General features: G+C 45.9%; 1 pseudogene across 1 annotated transcript; it reads left to right on the top strand.

Moving 5' to 3' along the window:
• The first annotated feature begins 286 nt into the window (after positions 1-286).
• Positions 287-570, top strand: LOC308416060 (large ribosomal subunit protein eL43-like; annotated as a pseudogene). The gene has a single exon. The product of its transcript is annotated as a large ribosomal subunit protein eL43-like (transcript).
• The last annotated feature ends 4,268 nt before the right edge of the window (positions 571-4,838 follow it).

The following is a 4,838-nucleotide window of genomic DNA, read 5'->3' as shown; positions in this document are numbered from 1 at the left end:
GGAATTAAGTGTGACGGGGGTTCATAATGTCAAATTCCCAAATAATCAATAAAAGTACTGTGAAAAGACATAAACGTATGTTACAGGCTGAAGAGTGGTTAGGAGCATTTGCTGTTCCCAGCACCTACATCGCACAGTTCATAATTGCTTGTAACTCCATTGTCAGGGGTCCAGCATCTGTGTTGTGAGGACTTGTGCACTTATACACATCCAGGCTTTCTCAAACATACATACAACATTAAAAAAAACACACACTTCTTCGGGCTTGGGCTTCGGTTCCGGCGACATGGCGAAACGCACCAACAAGGTCGGGATCGTCGGAAGTACTGGACCCGGACCCGCTATGGTGCCTCCCTCCGGAAAACGGTGAAGAAAATTGAAATCAGCCAGCACGCCAAGTACACGTGCTCCTTCTGTGGCAAGACCAAGATGAAGAGATGAGCCGTTGGCATCTGGAACTGTGGTTCCTGCATGAAAACAGTGGCTGGCGGCGTCTGGACCTACCATACCGCCGCTGCAGTCACAGCGAAGTCCGCCATCAGAAGGCTGAAGGAACTGAAAGACCAGTAGCGCCTTACTGTCTGAGACTTGCCTGGCCTGCAATAAACGGGTTAATTTACAGGAAAAACCCCCAAACAACAACAAATAATCTTTATGTTGTTAGTCAGCCAGGTGAGATGACATATGTCTTTAATCTAAGTTCTCAGGAGACAGAGGCAGGTGGATCTCTGAGCTGGAGGCCAGCCTGGTCTACAGAGCTAGTTCTAGGACAGCCAGGGCTGCACAGAGAAATTCCATCTAAGAAACCAAAACCAAAGGAAAAAAGCTAGTCTGATTGTTGGAATGCATTGCTTGAAAAGAGATTCCTGTCTTGCCATTCTAGTCCAAAATTGCAACCCTGAAATCTAAGCATGACCAGAGCTGTTGCATACTTCACAAAAATTAACAGAACAAACAAAATAAAGGGAATGGACATGTGTTGCAGAATAAATATGGGCACAAAATTGGAAAGTTCAAATTTAAAAAACTTATTTGTGATTTGCGAGATTATTAATGAAAAATGAAATGAGAAAAAAATAAAAGGATCCGTTGGTCTGTGAGATATACCCACAATCATACGGGGTACACCTGTACACTTGGGAGGCTGCAAGGTCACTGCAAGTTTGAGGCTAGCCTCATTTACATGTTGAGTTGCAGCCTAGTCAGGACTGTATAATTAAAATTTTTCTCATTCCCTTCCTACAAAAGGTAAAAATTCTCGTATGTGTAAGCATGTTGGCAAGCTGAATATAATACATAAAATATATAGAAAATAAATCAAAAATATTATAAAATAGGGAAGAAAATATTTATATTTTGGGTGGCTATAGAGATTAATGATTTAGAGTGGGGGTTAGGACATAGCTCAATGATACAGTATTTGCCTAACATGTACAAAGCCTTGGGTTCAAAATAGCACAAGACTGTATGTCTCTCTTTTCCCCCAAGGATGGATGTTTGGTTGAATGTGGAATTTATGCTTTGGTTTCCTCACCCAGTAAAATGTTAGGTCTGCCTACTTTGGATGGTTCAAGCATGAGATTAAGATAAAGGACGTGCATAGTGGTCGACATATAGTAAATTCTCAATAAACGTAAATGGGGTGTTATTGTTTTACCAATAATGTGGAAGAGGTTGGACCAAGGGTGCATTTTCAGGATAAAGTCAAGATACATCCCTGGCACTTTGAGGTCAGTAGTGACTGAATTGGACCCCTATATCAAGAGGTGGAGGGGATCAAATGACGTCGACCGCCTTAGCAACAGGCCCCCAAAGAAGGTGAATTTCCGTAGCCAATAAGACACTGAGCTCTGGCAGAGGTAGCCAATAGATGACGGAAAGAGGAAGAGGGAGGACGCGCCAATTCTCCTGCCCAAGCCTCGGCCCAACAAAATGGCGTCGGTGTCGGCCTCGCTTTGTTTCCGTGGCTCTTGCAGCGGCAGCAGCAGCAGCAGCAGCAGCAGCAGCGGTAACGGCCTCTAAGCTGCGAGGACGATCCAGCACCAGCTTCGGTGACTACTAAGATCCCAGTACTTTTCGTTCAGCCACGGGCGCTGAGGAGCGCAGAACGGTACCCAAGGGGTTGCCGAAGCCAAGCGGCCGTCCGAGCCCAAAACATGACCGCTGAGTCCAAGAGGTAAAACGCAAGCCCTTGTCACGGGCCCCGGCGTTCTGCTCCCGGGCGCCTTCCACTCGAGTGGGGTGTTTGCAAAGACGTGCGCTAGGTGCCCTAGGCCCGCGCGCGGCTTCGCCGTCAGCGGCATCGTTTTCCCTCTAGGTGAGCGGGGCTGGGGGAGCGCGGTGGGAAGCCCCAGCTGGGGCTCGGGGTGTGGTGTGTGTGTGTGTGTGTGTGTGTGTGTGTGTGTGTGTGTGTGTGTGTGTGTACGCGCGCGTGTGTGGTGTGTGTGTATGTGTGTCGGTCGGGGGCGGCATGAGGTGCGCGCATTGCCTTCTCTGCCTCCCGCTACTGCGGAGTCGGGAGCCCCTGCTCGCCTCACGCCTCCGTCCCTGCGGCGTCGAGGCTGGGAGGTCGCAGGGCGCTGAGTGCTTGCGGTCATTCTTCCTAATCTTGGGGCCTAGCGACTGCGTGGGGAAGGGGGGGGGGAGAAGGGGGGATGGGGGGATGGGTGGCGGGAGGAAGTGAAATCCTGGGACTAGCGAACCCCAATGGTCGCCTCCACTGGAAGTCCTCAGGCTCTCCGCGGCTCCGGGAGCGAAGCTTTGGAGGTTGGAGGGCGGGGAAGGTGTCTGGAAAAGGTGTCAGAAAAAGGTGTCTTATCTTTTTCCAGACTCCAGATCGGGGAGGGTATCCTCAGGGCGTGGGAGGGGCGGAGAGGGGCAGGCTAATGCCGGCTTTGGCTTTCCTAGAACGGCGGCCGACTACTTTGCGGGGAAGTACGGTTTTTTCCGGGGCGTCCGTTGTTCTCCCCCCTCCTGCGGTTTGGAGCACATTTAGTGAAGTAGTTAGATCATGTTTTTATTTATTTGTTCCACGAGGCAAGGCGAGCCGGTTAACGGGGATTCACCAGAAGATTAATTACATAGATGAGAGCCCAGGCCCTACGTTTCAGATCAAATACGTTTATTAGATTCAGCTATTTTCCTCGCCTTTCCGATTTGCTTCTTGACTGTTTTGGAGTAGTTCATCTGAAATGGATACCTCTTTTATGCAGATACCTTGCTTTTTTTTTTTAAGGCGGTTTGATATTTGACCTTTCATCCCAAGAGTGAATTAAGTGATTTTTCTACACGGATGGGATGCAAGCTTGGTGCTTAGTGGCAAAACAAAATTACAGGTAGCGTGGATCATAATTGCATCTGTAGTTGGCAAAAAAATGTGCTGTTGAGTGACTGCTAGAACAGCATGGTTTTGAGCGCTTTAGATTGTAGAATTTGAGACCGAGCCTATCCGATTTTCTACCTTAACAAACAGCGCATAGATGATCTCTTTACTTAGGGAAAATATACTTCAGTTCTTAAAATATAGGCCCTTAGTTGTGTAAAGAGCATTGCCTTCCTTTATGAATTTGTGTTAACTGACCCAAGTAAAACAAAAATTAAAAAATGGGATTAGCGGGTTAATACCAGGCATTCGTGTTCATTTATTTGAACGGAATACCTTACAGTTCAATACGACTTTTAGATTTCCCTTCATTTCTTAGTTATTTAAGACCATAGTTGCTTCTTTGTGGATGCTGAAGCTGGATGCTGAAGGATTTGAAGCCTATTTCTAAGTTAAAAAACCAAAAACCAACCAAACAAAAAAAAATAACCTCCAAACAGAAAATAGGTGTTGCCTGTGTCCTCTACCTATCAGGAGGCTTCAGAAGTTCAAGACCAGCCTGATCAACATCCTATGACTGTCTCAAAAGGGAAAATACATAGGTTGTACTTGGATTTTCATTTTTTCTTTCCTTTTTATTATTATTTTTGAGACATGTATGCCAAACTGGCTTTGAACTGAAGGATAATCACAAACTTCTCAGAGCTGGCATTATAGATGGGTTACCGTGACAGGTTTTGCTGGGTTGAGATTAAGCCCAGAACTTTTGTATATGCTAAGCAGGCTTGCTTCCCACTGGGCTTTCCTTCTCCCCTTCTGGCCATGCTGGGTATCTATCTTGTGCCTGTGAGCTAACTCACTGCTTTCCGGTGCTGCACAGCCTGCCCTCTCTTTGCATTTTATTTTGCAAGAGTTTCACCAAATTAACCAGGCTGGCTACTGGTTCCTGTTTTATGATCTACAGTAACTGGGACTACAAGACAGGACATATAGGATTTGGCACAATTGCCTCAGGGAACTCTTCTCCCCTTTTTTAGGATTAAGAAATTATGCATATCACTTTATGCTGGGTTTTTCTTTATTACTCGTCTTGAGTTTTTTTATGTCTTGGTGATGATAATAAATAAACTTGGATACTTACTATTCCCTGCATAATTTATATATCTTAAAGTTAAATTGAGTGATGTGTGTTTGAGAGAGTCTGACCTACAGGGATCAGAGTGTGTTCTTCCGTTCTTCAGGGTGCAGGGCATAGAACTCAGGTTCTCAGTCTTAGCTGCAAACACTTTTTCCCACTGAGCCATCTTGCCAGGTTGCTTGTATACTTTATATTTAAAGGTGTGCCTTATTTGTATTGATGTGTTTGTATGTGTATTTACGCATGCGTGTGGGTGCTGGAGGAGGCCTGTTTTACTCACTTGTTCCATTACTGTGAAGAGTCATCATGACCACAGCTACAATGATATAAACATTTGATTGGGAGCCTGCTTACAGTTTCAGAGGGTTAGTTCATTAT

Source organism: Micromys minutus (genome assembly GCF_963924665.1).
Source record: "Micromys minutus genome assembly, chromosome: X".
NCBI classification, from domain to species: domain Eukaryota; kingdom Metazoa; phylum Chordata; class Mammalia; order Rodentia; family Muridae; genus Micromys; species Micromys minutus.
The sequence above is the reverse complement of the archived record's forward strand: the minus strand, read 5'-3'. Positions and strand labels throughout refer to the sequence as shown.